General features: G+C 41.2%; 1 long non-coding RNA gene across 1 annotated transcript; it reads left to right on the top strand.

Annotated features, from left to right (window-relative positions):
* The first annotated feature begins 2549 nt into the window (after nucleotides 1–2549).
* LOC308589794 lies at nucleotides 2550–5327 on the top strand. Its single transcript, XR_014009482.1, has 2 exons — nucleotides 2550–2617; nucleotides 4375–5327. It is a non-coding gene; the product is annotated as an uncharacterized lncRNA (long non-coding RNA).
* Nucleotides 5328–8969: the final 3642 nt, after the last annotated feature.

The raw sequence follows: 8969 nt of genomic DNA, 5'->3' as shown, positions 1-8969 counted from the left end.
ATGTCTAAGTAAATAAGTAATGTGCAGGTTGGTTCTCCAACTTCATCCAGGTTCGTTTATTAACCACTTTGCGTGGTGCCTTCTTTGTAAGCTGCTGGCTTGCTTATTTTTTCAGCTTCCATCTTCATCATGTAGAAGCTCTTCACTGAATTATATACAATATAGGCAAATAAATGTTGATTTAGTCCCCCTCCATTCTTTAATTTAGCTCCCTTCCACTCCAACAATGTAGTATTAGTGCAACCAAACACTTAAAGAACCCCCCCCCCAAAATCCCTCTCATTCCCTTCTCTTTTTCAGTTCTGCAATTAAGGTTTTATTTCCCATTTTTATCCTTATATATATATTGTTTGTAAAAAGCCTTTGAAACTTCAAAATGAAGCAGTTGCTTATTAAAATAATATATGCTTTTTTCTGAAATTAAATTATAATATTATAATAATAATTTATTATTTATACCCCACCCATCTGGCGGGGTTTCCCCAGCCATTCTGGGTGACTCCCAACCGAATATTAAAAACACAATACGGCATTAAACATTAAAAACTTCCCTAAACAGGGCTGCCTTCAGATGTCTTTTAAAAGTAAGATAGTTGTTTTTTTCCTTGACATCTGATGGGAGGGCATTCCACAGGGCAGGCGCCACCACCGAGAAGGCCCTCTGCCTGGTTCCCTGTAACCTCGCTTCTTGCAGTGAGGGAACCGCCAGAAGGCCCTCAGAGCTGGACCTCAGTGTCCGGGCAGAACGATGGGGGTGGAGATGCTCCTTCAGGTATACTGGGCTGAGGCTGTTTAGGACTTTAAAGGTCAGCACCAACACTTTGAATTGTGCTCGGAAACGTACTGGGAGCCAATGTAGGTTTTTCAGGACCGGTGTTATATGGCCTCGGCGGCCTCTCCCAGTCACCTGTCTAGCTGCTGCATTCTGGATTAATTGCAGTTTCTGAGTCACCTTCAAAGGTAGCCCCACGTAGAGCGCATTGCAGTAGTCCAAGCGGGAGATAACTAGAGTATGCACATTCATTTCCAAGCATTTGCCTCTTTCACACATTCTTGTAAACATACAGTCTATCTGGGCAAAAATGGGGCTTTATGTTTTAAAAAATGGGGAATAGCCATTGTTTCTTTATCCCAGAAACCTCAATGTGTAAAATGCTGTCTCTGGCACCAAGCAGAGATGTTATTCAGCCTGCAGTCTCCATTTTGGAACTGACTCTACAAGCTGACCTTCGGGCTGCAACATCAAGCATAGTTTTTGTACTTTTTCTAAGTTTTTTCCCCTTCCTCCCCCACCTGCTTTATGTAACATCTTGTCTGATGGATAGTTCTGGAGAAGTTGAAAGCTCCCCACTATTCTGTGACATTTAGGTTACCCCGAATAATAAAAAGTATTTCCTAACTGTGGATTCTAAGATACCCTTTTAAATAATCCTTTGGTATATACCTTTTTTTAAAAAAATGGGTTGCCCCTATTATGCTATGTTGAAGAACACTCTTTAAAACTTCCGTCTGCAACCAAGGTCTGATGGGTTCATGAGACCCCTTTCTTCCTTCTGATGCTCTCCCGGTTCTAACGTCTCAGGATCCTTCAGCTCAAGCTGAAAATTCGGATGGAACAGAAGTGGCAATTTGTGACAGCTCCCAGAGAACCCTGTCAGATTTCAATGTCTTATCCTCTCCTTCTCCCTCGGAGCTTAGCCGACAAATTCTGACATATGCCTGATTGGGCTACCTTTCAGACATCTATCACAATTTCTCCCTCTCCTCCACCCCCCCACTCCACCCCAGGGGATGAGAAGACAAAAGAGTTAAACAAAAATCCAATGACATCTGCAGTCATCCATCAGGATTTTCTAACCCTGGTCTAGAAGGCAAGGACAGGCATGGCAGAGCAAGGAAACAAGAGTTTAGTGAACAATAGCAGAATCCAAAGGGAAACAAACATCTGAAAGTAGGCCACGTGTCTAGGTTTGCTTATCCAAAGATAAACAATGCATACTTGAATAAAGACATGGCAGCTGATACCTTCTACCTACCAAGCACCACACGGGTGAGATCCACTCATTTCCCTCTCACCTTCACCCAAAACAGCCTAATGTTACACAGGAGAATAACGTCAACAAAGGGTGGAATTCATCTCACTCATCCAGGGCTTAAATTTGAGGCAGAGCTTCTCCAGGCCTTCTCTCAGAGCCTCTTTCCAGGACTTGAAAAAGGTTATGATCTGTTCAAGAAGTGGCAGAGAGACATTTCCAGATTTGTCTGGCAGGGCAAGAAGCCCAGAATAAAATTTAAAATATTAACTGATGCAAAAGAAAGAGGGGGACTTGCCCTGCCAGACCTTAAACTCTATTATGAATCAGCAGCTTTTTGCTGGTTGAAAGATTGGCTGCTTCTTGAAAACACAGACATTTTGGATTTAGAAGGTTTCAACAATGTTTTTGGGTGGCATGCATACTTGTGGTACGACAAGGTTAAAGCTCATAAAGCATTTAAAAACCATATTGTCAGGAAAGCATTGTTTAATGTCTGGACAAGATATAAAGACTCAGAGCTTGAGAGAATGCTTTTTCTTGTGGGAAATTTACAAGATCAACAAAAAGCTTTTGCAACAGATGTTATGGCCTTGAGTCTTTTTTTTAAAAAATCATATTTATTAGAGTTTCCAATAATATAGAAATATAACAGAAAAGAAAAGATAGAATATATTTAAAGCCTTACTTTCGTTACCTTCTTTCTAGGACTCCCTCCTCCCCCTCCCGACTATATTCCCCTTTCATTAATTTGGTTCCACAAGCTCTCACTCCCAATTTAAAACTTAATATGTTTAACCCATTAACCAATTTAAATTATACAATCTTACCATCATCCCTCATCGTTAACAGAAAAAGAAAAAAGATTTTTCCCCAAGATCTACCCCAATTTCCTTCCACGAATTCCCTTTTTTTAAACATGTCAAATCAAAATACCATAATATACAAAAGTTATATAAAGAAATAGAAGATATAAAATATAAGAAGGTTCAAAAAGATGGTTACATAGCCTTTGGATTCCAAAACTCCCCCCTCCCTTCCCCGGTTTGAATTCCCCATGTCCATCAGTCTATATGTTGTCAGCCTGGAGGTCTCAAATCCATGGCCAGATTTTTCCCCATTCCACCTTGCCGGTTTTCTTTTAATTTATTTATTTTAATGATGTTTAACTTCAAAAATCCAGTCTAATAGAGGCCTTTAATTTCCTTGGTCTTTGCTGCTCCTCCCATTGTTCTTTCCGTGTCGTAGTTAGTCCTTTGTTCTTTTTATTCCTTACTTTCTCAGGTTTCTTGTCTTGTTCAGCTGCTAAAACGTTCTTATTCCGAGATCTGGTATCTCTACAGAGGTTTGTTGTTCAGGAACAAAAACTTACGTCCAGTCCCTTCCTTTCTTCAATAGAGAATTCTATTGTCTCCTTTTAATGTAAACACCTCTGTAGACAAAATACTATTTCAGTTTTGCAGCTTTCCCAGAAGATAAGTCCTGTGCGAATCCCAGAGTGATTTTCCACGTACGACCACTTGTAATGTCCCGAAACCCCTCTAGGGGGATTGTAATAACTTTGTATCCTCTAATCCAAAAGTCAAATTGTTGTTCCTTATTTTCCGACAGTTTATATCCATATTGTGTCAAATTGTAACAGAATTAGCCAGCAAAATCCTTGTAACAAAGTCCTCTTTATATTCTCCAGCTTTGACAGCTACTTTGACAGCTGTCAAAGTCTCCGTCTCTCTTCGCCAGGCTCTACGAATCGCCCCGGTTCCCAGGGGGGGTTGCATTTTCCCTCTCACCCTCCACTCTTCTCCTCCAGCACAGTTCTTGTAATTTCCCATCGTGGATTTAATGATTTTTATCAGCAATAAACTTCTCTTTCGATCTTGGTTACCCAGTCCTTGTTTTAGAATGTTTACAATCGGGGGGGGGGACTGACTTCCTTTTTAGATCACCCCCGCTCGTGCCGAATCCGAAAAAAAAATTCTTTTTTTCTCCTTTTGTACCCGGTTTCCCAATTACTCACGGGTTGTTGTTAATAGTCCGAATTTCCAATGGAAGAAGTCAGCGCTCTCCATCGAATGGCATGCGGCTGCGCTCGGCAGGGGAAGCGATGGACTCAAAACACCACGCCACTCCCCGGCACCCGATCCGAAGCCTTTAAAAAGGCTCCTTCACGAGTCGGGAGGGCGCTAGCGGTGCCAGCCGAGTCCCCATGTCCACGGGCTCCGTGCCCGTGGTTTTTAAGGGTCCCCGCGTCGCCGGCGCGGTAGGACCCAGCCCCTGCCGAGCAGACTCCCTCCGGAGCTCGGAGGGAGTCCGCCATTCGGCGATGGCGCCAACCCGGAAGTCTATGGCCTTGAGTCTTAAAGCAGATAAACTTGCTGACCATACAAAGGAACTGACTCAAAATACTCAGGCAGTCGAACAAGAAGATAATGTTACTGTTTCAGAGGAGGAAGAAGGAGGTGTTGGAAAATTGACGGAGAAAGAGAATAACCAGAAGCCTTTAAAAATGTACTATAAGGGAAATAAGTATTGGATGACAGAAACATGGTTGGCAATTGAGAAGGAGGATCGCAGAGATTTTTTTATGGGAAGTTTGGAAGACCTTGGGATTATAAATTTGTACAAGTGAAAGATGGAGCCTTTGGACTACTCGGGACTTTTGGACTTAAAAGGAATATGAAACATCACCTGGGCTCCGCTTTCGAGTGTGGAGGTTTGGCTGGAAGAAATGCAGATCCTATTGAGATAGAGATTCTCCGAGACATGAAGTTTAAGATAAAGGACTGTCAACAAAACCGGCTGAGAGGGTCCGAGAGAGAATTAAGAGCCTCGGATGTGAGGGATCCGGGCTGAGAACTGATAGGACAATGGACATTCTTTGGGGATCAAACCGGGAATGGGGAGAGGAAAGCTGGGATTGTAAAGGGGGTATAACTAGAATTTAATGTCTTTGTTACTTGGTATTTTTATGAAAGTTGGGAAATTGTGGGAAGGGATCTTGGGTCGACCTTAGAAAAGGATGTACTGATGGGTGTTTAAACTAATCATATAGGTAAAATATATAAGGTTAAAAACTAAGTATATATATTTTTGAAAGTTAAGCATATAAGCTAATTCAATAAGAACTTGCTGAATTAGATATTGGAATTGGGATACAAGAATGGGAGGGGGGAAGTCTGCAAAAAGGGTTAAGAAGTTAAGAATTTGAAATTATACATGTTGGTGTTTGTGTTTGTTTGTCTATGTTGTGTATTGTATGTCTTTAAATTGTGTAAAACTCAATAAATATATATATATATATATATATATATATATATATATATATATATATATATATAAAAGATATAAAGACTTACTTGAAAACAAAACCCCAAGGTGGTTGTCACCGATGGAGGCAAAGGCTCAGAAAAAGCTCAATATGGAGGCCAAATGGCCGAAATATTGGGAAATTTTGGAGCAGGAAGGAGACAAATTGAAATTGCAGAGCTTTGAGAAACTAAAAGACAAAGTGCGAGACTGGCTTCATTATTACCAAATAAGAGAGGCCTATAATTTAGATAAAAAAGTTGGCTTCCAGGTGGAAAAATCAAAGTTGGAAACAGAACTGTTAGATCCTAAAACAAAGACGCTTTCAAGAATGTATAACTTGCTGTTAAAATGGAATACTCAGGATGAGACGGTTAAATCTGCTATGATTAAATGGGCACAAGATGTTGGTCATAACATTATGTTTGCTGACTGGGAACAGTTGTGGACCACAGGTATAAAATTTACAGCATGTAATGCCCTAAGAGAGAATATTATGAAAATGATTTATAGGTGGTACATGACCCCAGTAAAGCTTGCAAAAATCTATCATTTGCCCGATAATAAATGTTGGAAATGTAAAGAAACTGAAGGTACATTCTTTCACCTTTGGTGGACGTGCCCAAAGATTAAGGCTTTCTGGGAAATGATCTATAATGAAATGAAAAAGGTATTTAAATATACCATCCTGAAGAAACCAAAGGCCTTCCTTCTGGGCATTGTCGGCCAATTGGTGCTAAAGAAGGATAGAACTTTCTTTATGTATGCTACAACAGCAGCAAGGATACTTATTGCAAAGTACTGGAAGACACAAGATTTACCCACTCTGGAAGAATGGCAGATGAAGGTGATGGACTATATGGAACTGGCAGAAATGACTGGCAGAATCCGTGATCAGGGGAAAGAGACGGCGGAAGAAGACTGGAAGAAATTTAAAGACTATCTACAGAAATACTGTAAAATTAATGAATGTTAAAATGATGTTGGACTGAAAATGGTTTTGGTATTAAGGCTAATAAGAATATGTAAATATAGATAGTTATTTGGATGAAAATATATAGTTATAATAGGTTAAGATTATAGAGTAAAGACAAATGAAAGAGGGTAAGGATTTGCTGAAAGGACTTTGTAAACAGGAATACAAAAGGGGAGGTGTGAGGAGGTCAAGGAAATAAGCAGATGAACTTAAAGATATTGAAAAATGGATTATTTCTTTTTAAGATATTTTTCTTTCTTTCTTCTCTTTTTTATTTTTTTAACTACCAGTTTTCTAGGTTTCCTTTTTGGGTAACTTTCTTATTAGCTCTTGTTCTTTTTTCTTTTTTCTTTTTTGTATGTGTAATAGTTGGTTTATATAAAAAAAAAAACTTATGTTTTGTATGTTTCGTGTAAAATCTTAATAAATATTTTATAAAAAGAAAAAAGAAAAAGGTTATGATCTGCCCGGGAGGTAAGTCTGTGTGTCTTCTCCTTGAGGAATATATGATAGGATCTATGTAGGCTAAAAGTAGATCCCTAACAAGATGTTGTATCAAATCCACATTGACGTTGTCAAGCTCCATGGCTGGAGAGATCCAATCCAGTGAGGCATTGCCCTGAGCAAGAGCCACTGAGATGAATGGGGCTTGCTCAACAGCCATGTCAATCCAAAGGGAACATCCCAGGTCACCACAGCTAAAAAAACATTTGAGCCAGAGTTTGCTGATTTTTGCAGAGATGGTTGCCGACTGACGGCTTCCTTCTTCGCCCAGCCAGATTTTAGACCTCCAGGGAAGTTGCCAGTGTCTCTCAGAAAAAGGGTCAGGAAGCCAGGCTTTCCATGTTCTGGTCCCCCTTATTTTCTTTAAAATGTTGCATTGATTTTATTATGCAAATAATAATAATAATAATAATAATAATAATAATAATAATAATAATAATAATAATAATATTTATACCCCACCCATCTGGCTGGGTTTCCCCAGCCACTGTGGGCGGCTTCCAATAAAACACTAAAATACAATAACCTATTAAACATTAAAAGTTTCCCTAAACAGGGCTGCCTTCAGATGTCTTCTAAAAGTTTGGTAGTTATTTTTCTCTTTGACATCTGGAGGGAGGGCGTTCCACAGGGCGGGTGCCACTACCAAGAAGGCCCTCTGCCTGGTTTCCTGTAACTTGGCTTCTCACAGTGAGGGAACCGCCAGAAGGCCCTTGGTGCTGGACCTCAGTGTCTGGGCAGAACGATGGAGGTGGAGACACTCCTTCATATCTCTGCATTTTGAGCTGGGTGATGCTCTCGAGGTTGTGGCCCATGAGGTGGTTTTCCCCAAACCATGTCCACCTGCCCCACCCCTGACATCATATGTGTGTGGCAGGAAAGGACCAACCAGGAGCTTAGTATGGTATCCCAGTTGCTTCTTTGCAATCAGGGATTGCTGACTCAGCACTGACAGTGCGCACTGCTGGGAATGGCTACACTAAGGAGTTTGCCATCAAGGAACTGATCAGCTGATTGGTGCTGTCCGTGAGACCTGCTTTGTCTGTTTGAAGGTGCAGATTGAATTCCAACCACACCTGCAAAGAGACCTCAAAGGGGTTCTCTGTAATCAGCAGTCAAACTAATTGCAACTTCCCCTTTGAACTTTGACAGGTGGGTGCCCCAATACAGTGGCACCTCGGGTTAAGAACTTAATTCGTTCCTGAGGTCCGTTCTTAACCTGAAACTGTTCTTAACCTGAAGCACCACTTTAGCTAATGGGGCTTCCTGCTGCCGCTGTGCCGCCACTGCACGATTTCTGTTCTCATCCTGAAGCAAAGTTCTTAACCCGAGGTACTATTTCTGGGTTAGTGGTGTCTGTAACCTGAAGCGTCTGTAACCCGAGGTACCATTGTACCCCTGTCAAAGTTGGTTCATGGGCGGAGGGCAGCATGGAAATTAAGGGGTTATATTCAACTAAATCCTGCTCAGAAAAGACCCATTGAAATTAGTGAACCCAAGTCATATCCAATATGTCTATTCTTAGTAGGACTAGCATTGAATAATGGCCAGATTATAGCCAAGTGAAACTTTTATGTTCAGTTGTAGACTAGCTTCAAATATTGGGTGCTGGGGACAGGCAACAGAGGATGACCATCACCACCTTAAAATTCTAGAGTAGGAAGTTCACCCCCTGCTGATGCAGGAAACATGATAGCTGGCCAGCCATTCTCTGTTTCAAAAACTCTTAACAAAGCTGAGTCCACCACCTTCTCTGGCAGCTAGTTCCATCTTGCCTTGCTTATGAGCTTCCAGGGGCATGTGGCTTCTCAGCTGGTAGCAGACTGATAGATGAGACTTCTGCTCCATTCAGCTAGACTTTCTTGTGCTCTTTGCACAACGGGGAAGATGTCAGCTCGAAGGGCTGTGACTCTGCTGTTCTCTTTCGTTAACTTTCACAGAGGAGACGGAGAAGCTATGCTTTCTGATTTCACATTACCCGTCAGCGTGCGATGAGAATTGTGGCGAATAAAAAAAGAAGTAAACTGCCAACCCAGCTGCTTGTTGTTACAAATGGTGTCATTGAGAAACTTGGAGCTGGCAAGCAAATGACAAAAATCTACAAAAGAAATCTGCACTGCTGCGGAGTGATTGAAAGGGACGAACGCTTG

This window comes from Podarcis bocagei, assembly GCF_964188305.1.
Source record: "Podarcis bocagei genome assembly, chromosome: 6".
Classification (NCBI taxonomy): domain Eukaryota; kingdom Metazoa; phylum Chordata; class Lepidosauria; order Squamata; family Lacertidae; genus Podarcis; species Podarcis bocagei.
The sequence above is the reverse complement of the archived record's forward strand: the minus strand, read 5'-3'. Positions and strand labels throughout refer to the sequence as shown.